This window comes from Amblyomma americanum, chromosome 1 (genome assembly GCF_052857255.1).
Source record: "Amblyomma americanum isolate KBUSLIRL-KWMA chromosome 1, ASM5285725v1, whole genome shotgun sequence".
NCBI classification, from domain to species: domain Eukaryota; kingdom Metazoa; phylum Arthropoda; class Arachnida; order Ixodida; family Ixodidae; genus Amblyomma; species Amblyomma americanum.
This window is the reverse complement of record NC_135497.1, coordinates 50,359,073-50,370,336: the sequence shown is the minus strand read 5'-3', so window position 1 is coordinate 50,370,336 and position 11,264 is coordinate 50,359,073. Positions and strand designations below refer to the sequence as shown.

The window sequence follows — 11,264 nt, the reverse complement described above, 5'->3', positions numbered from 1 at the left end:
AGGCGAACAAAAAACAGTTGAAACGTATCCTGTTTTTCGCCTGTGGTGATTATGGCACTGCAGTATGGATGAGCGCACATTGGACTCCCAGAGATGCCTCTGACGCTTAAACTGTATTGCACAGTGGCTGCTTCGATTTCTTGCCAGCCGCTCGACCGCACTATTGTAGCAGTGCTAGTGGCCCAGTTGGAACCAGTCGACAGACGCGTGCTCTTTCTTTTCGTGCACCGAAATCACACAGCACACGGGCGCCTTGCGTCTTGCCTCCATCGAAACGCGGCCGCCGCGGTCGAGATCGGACCTGGGAACTCCGGATCAGTAGTCAAGCGCCCTAACCCCTGAGCCATCACGGCGGGGCAAACGCGATGTCAGTGCGCGTTAGATTCCAGGTTGTCGAAAATATTCCGGAGCCCTTCACTACCAACCTTTTCCTTCCTTTCCTCTGTCAGCCCCTCCTTTCCCGTTAAAAATCCCAGGTGGTCGTAATTATTCCGGAGCCCTCCACTACGGCACCTCTCCCTTCTTTTTTTCTGGCAGTCCCTCTTTTATCGCTTCTCTTACGGCGCGGTTCAGGCAAGATAACCGCCGGTCCTTAAGGATGACGGTGTGGATTCGAAGAGAAAGTAAGCGTAGCAGGGGGCGGCAGAAGGTTAGATGGGGGGATGAGTTTAAGAATTTTGCAGGCAAAGTGTGGATGAAGCTGGGAAAGGGCAGGGTTAATTGGAGAGACGTGGGAGATGCCTTTGCCCTGCAGTGAGTGTAGTCAGGCTGATGATGATGATGAATAAATTGTTCCGCCTTTGCCTTCTGTAGGCTCCTTGCTGTCAGCTCGATGACATTTATTCTGGCGCTCATTGATTGCCCGGTTTACCCGATATATTTTTTCGGACAAGAGGAGCATGGAAGCATGTCGATAACATTAGACGATGCGCAGTTAATGCTTGCCTTTATATCGAACTTGATGTCGCCTGTCGCGCCTCTAACAGTATTGCCGCTCTTTAAATGATTTCATATGTCTTGCTGTGAGGACACATCTGCATGCCACGAAACGAGAGAATTGGCACTAAGAGCTATCGCTGCGAAATCGCATTCTGAGCCCCTTTGCACAAGCACTCATCTATCAATACACGCCATCATGATCCAGCAGTACTGTTATCTTCATGATATTTATTGACATTAATAGCCATTGTAATCATCGACATCATTGCTTTGTCTGCTTGCCGGAAAAGCTGCTCCCGGTAGCTCGCGGCGTGTGGCAAAGGCGGGACACTTGTTTCTCTTGTCCTCTCCGTGTCTCCTCCCTTGGTTGTGTTCGGCATGAGCTTATAAGGAATGCTACGGACATGCACCACGCATTAGATATGTGAGAGACTACACTAGGTTCCTACAGGCGGGGCTAGGGCATCGGCGCTCGAGCCGAATAAGGTGAGCGCTAGGTTTGAAATGTATTCAATCTAAACGATGAATTGCAGCAGAAACCGGCGCGGAAGCGAGCAAGCAGGTGGAGAAGTAATGGTGGCGATGTGGCGCCGTTACCGGTACAGCCTTTGTCCAAATTTTAGAGCACATGGGGTCTGCTTTTAATCTCCGTACAGGGGCTTTTGTAGCGTCTGTGTAAGTACGAATTTTCAGAAGAGTGAGGTCTAGAATTACTATTCTCTCCACGAGGCCTGTTGATTTATAACAATGCACACTTCATGCATCAAAAGAGCTTCCTTAGCTGTAAACAGTGCACAGCAGGTATACTTTATGTCTGAAATTTACATCATTGCAGTTAGATCCAGTTGATGCCATTTACGCTCCACATTTTTGTGTGTCGACAGCAGCCACTTGAAAGATGACTGGTGAAAGCGTTACCAGCACATACGTCCTAAGGTGTGCATGGTTTTTGAGTTTACCAGATATTGTGGCGCTCCAATTTTCAACACTTTTCTCCGTCAAACTACCACAGGGTAGACGCAGGTGCCTGCGATTAAAACGGCTTTCCTCTGTTCGTAACCTCTTCTCCTCAGGCAACCCCTTACCGTGCTGCTGTCGTCTTCATTGCGGGAACTGTCATGTGAGCTCGTGTCCTTTAAAGGATTGGGTCATGCATAGCGATATATGCGCACAGGAGTGTTGCATGCGAGAAAGGCTGCATGTGGTTGGATATTCAATAGAGATTCCCGCTCGGACCCTACCCTGCTTCACTGCAGCAGCATAGGTTCACTGTTGACTGAGAAGCTGTAGCTGCCAGAAAGCAGTGGCACGGCTTATCATCAGGGCCGCATTGCGCGCGTATTTTTTGCAATGTAAGGAAACACTTAATCTCGTGTGCGACATTTATCAATGCTCTTCCGTTTCTATTGATTTTGTTATCAGAAGTGCCCACCGGAGAATACTATCGCTGGAAGCCTGCATACTTCTCGGACGAAACATGGCGCAAACTCCCGGATGACGTCAAGAAGCGCTACGATGGGAACGTCGAAAAAGATGGATCAATAAAGGAAAGGAAAGTTTGTACTCGTTCTAAAAGTTAAATCATATTAATTATAGTTTCTCATCGCTGCTAGAACCTTAGTTGTGTTAGCGTGCGACTGATTTGTCGAGAGCTGTATCATCATTGTAAGATTTGTAAAATGAGGCGTGCAGTGCAAGCATCATTGTTATTGTGGGGTAGTTGAATAGCATCGTGTTTCTAGCATGCCAAAACAGAAACTGGAGAACAGTTGGCTGCGTTTATGCTTCTTTATATGCGTGCTTTTTGGTTTTGTGTGCTTTTGTCCACAGGAAGCCTAGTTGTGGCACTCGGCTTGGAGATGCTATGTGACCAGGCATTGTATGCTCCGAAAACTTCTTATGCCACAAAAGAGTGCGATAAGATCCGGCGACTTGAGTTGCAGACGCTGGCTGTAACTCGGTGGCTCGGCATCCTGTCTGCTAAGGTTGTAAGCAGGAGGAAACGTTTCTCCGTCATCACTTCTGCCAGCCAGGAGTAGTGGTGCAGTAGGAAGCACTGGGGAAGGACCGAAGCGGAGGCGGGAGCAAGAGGTAGCGAAAGAGGGGGACGGGGGGATTCGACATGCTCGAAACGGGAGTAATAGAGTGACTCTCCGCTTAATTTGTGGTACCGGGTTCGTACCCTGGACCAGGACGAATTTTTCTTCAACCGCGAAGTTCCTGAGAACGCTGTATAGCTTTTCTTTGTAGTCGTATGGCTGTGCATGGGTGGATGCCAGTGAGTAATGCACCCTTATTACAAATATACTCCACCTTGGTGGATTCCCCTAAACATCTGAGCAGGTATATGTGTGTGTTGTTAATCGAACTCTATGCTGGAAGTTTCGAATGGGAAGCACGCATAGCGAACACGTCTAAAACTGGCGCTACCAGCGCTGGTGCGGATTTTGTGGTTTCGGACATCAGTATTTCCGCTACTGCGACAAGTCTTGTCCAAGTGCCGTAAGGCGAAGCTATCATTCTGCCTTGGCGCGTCCGACCCAGTGACACTCAGTCGTCGCAAAATTATTAGTAATTAGGAAACTGGCACCGCCGAATGGACCTTGTAGGCAACGTGCTAAAAATAGGGTGACGCTAAAGCTATCCCTTAAGGGTATGACGCCACCGCGTTAATGGTTATTTGCTGCAATCTTTCGTAATTAACTCCTCTTTCTAATCACACATACTCATTAGCATGCTTAAGCAGGCACACTAGAACACGTGAAACACATGAAGACACTCGAACTCTTTCCTTAACCAAGTAGAACGAAAGTGCCTCTTTGGCCTAGGGGTAGCGTATCTGACTTGCAACCCATGGGTCATGGCTTCGATTTCCAGTATATTGCAGCAGTTTATATAAAGCATAGTTAATTTACATTCCTACGTGTTATGATGACATTTCAGGCATGCTAAGGCCTCATAGCCAAATATAAATATGGTTTTTGGCCGTTTTCATTCCATAGGGGAACGTGTGACCTTCAGAACGCTGCCGACCAATCCTTAATTAGCGCAACAACGCGCACGGCTTTTCTTCTGAACGTCTGCTTTGCACTGTCGCATTAGCTCTGATTTCCTTTCTTTTTACTTTTGTCTCAGTGCCATTCAAAGTAACTTCATGGTGTACAAACAATGAGACATTTGGCAAGTATAGTATTAAATGATGTGCTTATGAAGAGAAGGATGATCGGTGGCATCATACACAACATAACAAAAGTCATAGTTCAAGAAAAATACTGAATGAGAACCTCAGAAACCGTATTATTTACACACACTCTCTCAGTTTACTTGCCGCTCTCCACTCTAACAATTGCAATCACTCCGATGCACGGTGACATCATACACAACATAACAAAAGTCATAGCTCAAGGAAAAAATATAGAACTTTGCTGGGTGCCGAGTCATCTCGGAATTGACACAACGAGAGAGCAGAACTCTGCGCTGCAAAGGCTCGTGGCAAGCAAATAAAAAAGAAAATATTCTCTTTAAGGATTGCATGAACTCGGTAAATTGTAAAAAAAGCAAAAAATGACAGTCCGCTTGGGACAATGAAGCGAATTACAATATACACTTTGTAAAACCAGTTTTAGGAGAATGGAAGTCCTGCACCCGCTGAGAGCGTTTCAAGGAAGTGATTATCTGCCGTGTCCGTATAACACCCACACATCTAACACATAATTTCCTACTGACGAAATAAGAGAAGCCCAAATGTGATTTATGCGAAGATGAGCTAACAATAAACCATGTTTTATTTTCATGTAGAAAACTTGGAACACTGAGGAAAATGTATTTTGAAGTTTTTTACACTGAACACAGGCAATTTCACCCTTAGGTGAAATTCCACTCTAAGGTGAAGATGCACTTGCTCACATTTCACATATTTTTATGTTTTTAAAGACAGCAGTTTTGAACAAATTGTAGATCTGATAATATTGAGTAATTTATAAGAAGAGACTTTTTTAACCACACCTCAGCTGTTTTCTCATTTCTGAGAAGAAGGCTGTGGTCTTTATTCGATTGGTTGGGAGCCTCAACGTCCTTGCACATGCAATGATAGTTGCAGAGGTTACTCGACTTTCGTTAAAGCTTTGTCTTTTCTTTGGCATCACTAGGTAGAAAAACAAACATTTTAGGCCGTCTACACCACCAATCACTTTTTGCAAATTTTATAAAGTTCTGCAGAAAAATTTTCTATACCTTGTGCTTGGCGCATGATGGCCATAGCTGCCTACGTGCCATTAAACACAACAATACTTTTTCTCGTCGCCGCATCATGTACGGGCTGCCATATCATCCTGTTAACTGTACGGAGTGTCGCGCTTGACCGCTTACTTAATGAGGCCAGTTACATTGTCACAGGACTTTCGGGGTACACACGCCTTGATGCGCTCAAGACCTTCAGCAAGCTCAATGACCCTTCAGAGCTCCTCGACATGCGCACGCACACGCACCAAACGCGACTTCGCGGCACAAACGCAGGCGGATCCTCAGGCACCATGTACACACATTTCCCACTTTGCCGAGCAAGACGCCACAGCAGGAAACCACGCCACTCACTGAAGGGAAGCCACTTCCACTACATATCGATGCGCATCTGCGAATGCGGCGCGGCGCTCACTCCCCTCAACTGAACGTTTTCTGTACACGGACGCTGCACTTCCTGCAGACGGCAGCAGCCACACTTGCTATGCGACTGCGTGGTACGACCAGACAACAGAGAATCAGGGCCGATCCCCCCCCCCTCCATACGTCGGCAGGAGCGCAGTCTAGTAGCTGAGCCAAACTAATGGCCATTTCAGACTATTTGCAGTCGGCTTTCGCACTTTCTTCTGAAACTGAACCCATTCACCGTCGTCTGTGCACGTACTCTCAAGCTGCCTACCGGGCTTGCGCCAGCGTTCTTTATATGGACCCTATAATGCAGAACATAAGGCATAACGCATGCCTGCTTCGCGAACGCGGTCAGCATGTAATCATCCATTCGGTAACATGCGCACTTCGCACTTTCCGCGCACTTCGGTATCCATGGAAACGAGAAGGCTCATAGAGTATAGCACGCGCTGATCTCTCTCGCATCTGATACTCCTCGTTCCGTCGCTACCACACCTGAGGTAGCAGATCTGATCGCGGAGAGGCCTGTGACGAAACCACTTTGCGCCGCCTTCCTCACTGCTGTGGGCAACCCCCTCTCTATACCTGCGCTTGCTCTGGTGGTATTCACGCGAAGAGAATCGGTCCTGCTGCGGCGGATTCAAACAGGCACCATTCTTAATCCTTTCTTGGTGGACCGTTTTCATTGGGACGGCAGGATGCCACCTGTATCTGGTTCCTGGTCGAGGTGCAACTGCGGTGCGAATATGAACTACCTGTTCAGGGAATGTCCTCTGTACACACCACCTCGCCTTCGAGTGCTGGCCACGTTTAAGCAGGAGCCGTGGACTTCTTCTATCTGGACCTGGGCCTGCCCCGATACCTCGTCTCCAGATTGTGCCATCGAGCTCTGGCGGGCACTCCTCATGTTCATCCATGACTCTGAGGCGTAGCTGGTTGACGAACGGCTCCGCAACGCTCTCGAGAGGCACACAGCCTCCACTTAGCTGCCTCCAGGAAGTTTTAATAAAAAGGAGGCAGCCTTACCCCTTCTCCTTAACAACATCCCCTTCCACCGTAGCGCCTTCGGCGCATTCTAATGTGGAATAAACATGGGCTTCAATCAGTTAGTCGCGTTAATTATAGCATGTACTGAATCTATGACGGTTACTGATGGCCAGCTACAAATCTTTAACTGCTACCAGGCGCCCATCTGTTTCGGCAAAACAAAAAAATTGAAGAGACAGGTAACGCGAAAGCGTAATGGATTACTTCCCATTTATGCAAGCGGTCATTCTCTACTTTACATTCACAGACCCCTGGGAGTCCTCATACTCCTCCTGGCGCAGTGGTGCGGCGGTTAAGCGATCCACCACTGCCCTACGATGGCAGGCGCTTCCATGTTCTTGAGCCTTGTGCGCTATAGGTTGCTCTTTCCGAGCAACCAATAGTTAATTTAACTACCACCTGCCACGGTAGGCAGTTTGCTAACAATCTGGTTGGCAGGCTGTGAGGACGCTGTAAGGTCACGAGACCTCCCAGGCCCACCAGCCTCCATGGTTGCTTTCTGGGCACCATCTGCCGGACCAATGCCCGTGATTTTAGAGCGTGGGACTACTTCTCGCGTTTTGTAACCCTGGGTAATGCGTTATAATGGCAAATCGTAACCTAGTGATTGCCGCGGTAACCGACGTGGTTACGTAATGGAATAAAATAAGAGATGAAGAAAATTTATTGAAAAACACGAATACGTAGCTTACAAGGATTCAAATAAGAGTCGAGCAAACAGAGGACACGGGGCATGCAGAGGTAGTGCGGTACAGGAGGAAAAAGTCCCGAAATCAAAAATCACAACTTTGTGCAAGCAGATCTTATGGACTTCATTCATACATTTTGAAGGAAAGAAAATGAAATAAACTCCCGCGGGAGCCCCGGCCACAGAGCATATTGAATTCTGCGCAGTCAATGGTCCTTTGAGCTCTCACATAAACAAGGAGAGACGCAGGCCTGTGACTTCACAAGCCAAACAAGATTAGCTGTAAAAACCTACAGGGCAATTGAGAGAAAGGGTTCGCCTAAAGTGTAGCAAATGCATAGATTAATATCTTGCCCCTAGTGACACGGCACACTTCCTGAGTTTGATGTGTGGCATCAACCACCTGCGGAGGAAGCTGTACTCTCCAAGGGTAAGGAGTTGGCTATCTAGGTAGCCCCATAAAATCACCGAGAGATGGACGTGCTACCATCAGGAACATGAGCCGACGTGGTTGGCGCAATTATACGGCAGCATTCCTGTTTTTCCAAAGGATCAGACCGATGAGCCGCGTCAAGAGGCTCGAACTTCCCGCGCGGTTTTTTAGTGATAGCTACAATACGCCAGCCACTTCGCGAGGTCAGCGTGGCACCACTGGTCTGCCAGCTGTGCGCATGCGCAGTGACGTCATAGCCCGCAGCTGGTGTGCTCGCCGCTGTGCCGACGGCAGAGCAGACACCGGCGGCCTCGTCAGTTGTGCGCATGCGCGGAGTGAGGACAGAGCACGCAGCTGGTGTGCGCGCCGCGCGCGTACATTATGCTAGCATTGCTAGCTAGCATTATGCTGGCATTTAATATCTGATTTAATATCTGCTACGGGTCCCATTTGGGCCCAAGATATTAAACTCATTTTTGGAAATGTGGCGGAGTGCTTGAAGCTTGCATCACCTCTGCCACAGGTTGGCCTGGTATTGCATTGCCTCCGGTATCGGCCTGGGGCATAATAGCGCGCGTCTTTTCTTTCACTTTTTGCTCTCCTATCTTTAACTCTCCTACTTTCAGCACGTGGCAGCGATTGTGGCTCAACTAGAGCTAGTGGGCAGGCCTGTGCACTTTCCTCTACATTTTTCCTGACAACAACAGCAAGCAAGCAAGCGGCGCTATGGCTGCCGTGGCAGCTGCCGGCGGCGTGGCGCGCCGGCGAAAGCGAGTGGGGGAGGAGTGGAGAGGGGGAGAGGGTGAATCCATGTCTAGGGACGAAGATGGAAAAGGAACTCCAAGCTAAACACAGCGGCGAAAGACTGACTTTGCAATTCGACTGAGCGAGTTGCACTCGGCCAGCTGTAGCTATCGCGTAACTCCAGGTTTAACCAGAGCTAAACAACAGCTATTTATTTTTCCTTCGCGCGACACAGGGATGGAAAAAGCGCGTGAATCTAAACGGCTCAATGTGCTAGCCATAACACACTCTTCAAGGATATTTGTTTGTGCCTCAGCCTGAGCACAGTTCATGCAGCGCGAGTCTGGAACCAAGCGCCAGGAGTGGAGCCTGTCTTTGGAGAAGCGTTTGGGTGCAGGTGGGCTGGAAACGCTGATTGGTCGATGGGATGCGCTTCTCCGTGACGTTTTTCTGCTTCTCCCTCGTACTCAACCGGATGTGGGGTCGCCGCGCCTCTCTCGGCCTGTCCCTAGACGGCCTAGGGAATCGCTAGGTCCGGCCGTCCGCCGTGCTTGCGTGGTGCGCGGGCATTCGCTTCGTGAACATAGGCGGCGGCGGGCGCGTTTCGGGAGCTGTCCAGGTATGGCTTTTTTGCGTGGTGCGCTCGTCGGCGACAGCCAGCTGAAATTTCTGTGCAGTTCTCGCTTACGGCTTTCGCCGTTAGTGAGAACATGCACTTTCAGCTTTAGCGGCCACGACGCAATCAGCCTAGCTGAAATGATTCGAGAGACATGCTTTCGGCACGCCGATTTTGTTGTCCTATATGTTGGCGGCAACGATCTCGACAGAGGGGATGACCCGCGAGAAATCGCCAGCAACATAAAGGTACGCATTTTATCTCAAATTTCGCTTCCAGCCACATAAAGGTAGGTATTTTATCTCAAATTTCGCTTCATGAAGTGCTGTACCGCTTACCTACATGTCTTGCGCATTCCAGGACCTCGTTTTGCTGCTGCAGGAGAACGTGGCCAGTGTCGTGCTGGTCTGCAAAGCTTGCCACGCCATTTCGATGAGCCACGTAAGGCGCAATTTGAGGACCGCCGGCGTCGCCAGCTGAACCGCCGTCTGTCAGCCACGCTGAAGCGCTTGTCGGGCGTGCACATTCTCAACCCCGAGGTAAGGGTTGAACAACATTTTCGCAAGTTTTCTCGAGCAGAACTCACCAAATTGCGGCGCTTGTAGAGTAACTTTTTTTGCAGCATCGTTTCCTGGATGCTTCTGGCAAGCCGATGCTGTCCTTGTTTGCCGCAGACCGATATCACGTGGCGAGAGACCAGGGCATCGACCAGATGTCAAAGATTATCGTCGCGGCCCTCGTCAAGATCTACGGACCAGGGATAGCGTCGGCTTCAAGGGCAAGACCAGGAGAGGTGTACGTCGTGCACCGGTGTCGTCGGTGCGGAGACAAAGGGCACAAGACGGACCACTGCTGGGCCTACTGCTCACCGCGCCGCCACACCGCTGCAGGTCGCGGTTGAAGTGCTCCTGCAAACGGCCCTTTTTAGGGCCACCTCATTGTTTCCTGGCAGATCGCGAGCGTCCCGTTTCGTGCCCGTATTCCCTTTCTGTCGAAATCGACGCCAGACATCAAAATCGCGCGGTGTGAGCTAGTAAATCGCTGGTAGAGACAAAAACTCGTGCTTGTATACAGACTTACCCATCTCCAGTGCGCCTTTGTTTATTTCCGTAGGCACTACTCGCGCTTTGTAGAAATCTACGCCAGCCGCGAAATTTTACATGTTAAACCTCGCTACAGCATTAGCGCAGCGTGCCTTCGTCTCTTTACGTTCTAGCTTTTATGCAGCGCACCTTTGTTTGCTCGTTACTTTTGTTCTTTTCAGTCGTTTCCTGAATTCGTCCAAAGAGCCGGGCTAAATGGATGATTATGGAACCACATGGCGATTGCACTGCATACAGCACGACTTTGGTCCCTGTGTTTTTAAATAAAAACATCAGATGTCGAAAGTCATGGTCGTGTCAGAGGATGGCTTCCACAGCTGGGGCCTAACCATAGGGACCGCACACGCTTTGTCGTCGTTGCCAAGTGGAGAGGCCCAAGATTGCTGGCATCCTTAATAAAGATCCCTTCTCGGGGCCGCTTTAGTGTTTCCTGGCAGATCACGCGCTTTCCACCCTGTGCACATGCTCTCATTTCCAATTAAAAAGGTCCTTTAAACCCTGCACAAGGCATGAATTAGCAAGTGCTAATAACAAGATGTTGCATGGTACTTGAACAATAGCGGCTACAATGACAAAGGTGAAGAAGTGCAGGAGTTACACGGAAATAAAAAAGGTTGGGGGTGCCCACATAACAACCTGAAATGGTTTTGGACAGGACTCCAAGTTAATTGCATTTGTAAGAGAAAGACAAAGTTTAATTTTGCAGTGTAAGCTTGCTTCTCTAGAATGAACAGAGAACGTTGCCTCACACTGCTTGGGCCACCTTCCTTGACCCCATGAAAAAAAAAACAGGATGCCTCTGGGAAACTATTTGCGGAATCTCCGCCCCCCCATTCAGGAGGGAAGGGTGGGTGGGGGGGGGGGGGTGACGGCCTCCTCTTTGTCGGGCTCGGCGCGACGTACGATGGACAAGACGGCGAAAGGAAGGGGGCTGTCAGTGACGCATGTTCCGCGCTCTTCGCTTAGCCAGCGTACAAGTCCCTTCGACAGCCTGAAATGCCTTCGGTGGGCATCGTCACGCATGTCGGAAGGATTGTCATGCACGTG

At 49.4% G+C, this 11,264-nt stretch overlaps 2 pseudogenes; both read left to right on the top strand.

Moving 5' to 3' along the window:
• Positions 1–1,837: 1,837 nt before the first annotated feature.
• On the top strand, positions 1,838–6,572 carry LOC144093687 (uncharacterized; annotated as a pseudogene).
• Positions 6,573–8,143: 1,571 nt separating this feature from the next.
• On the top strand, positions 8,144–8,320 carry LOC144116641 (U2 spliceosomal RNA; annotated as a pseudogene).
• The last annotated feature ends 2,944 nt before the right edge of the window (positions 8,321–11,264 follow it).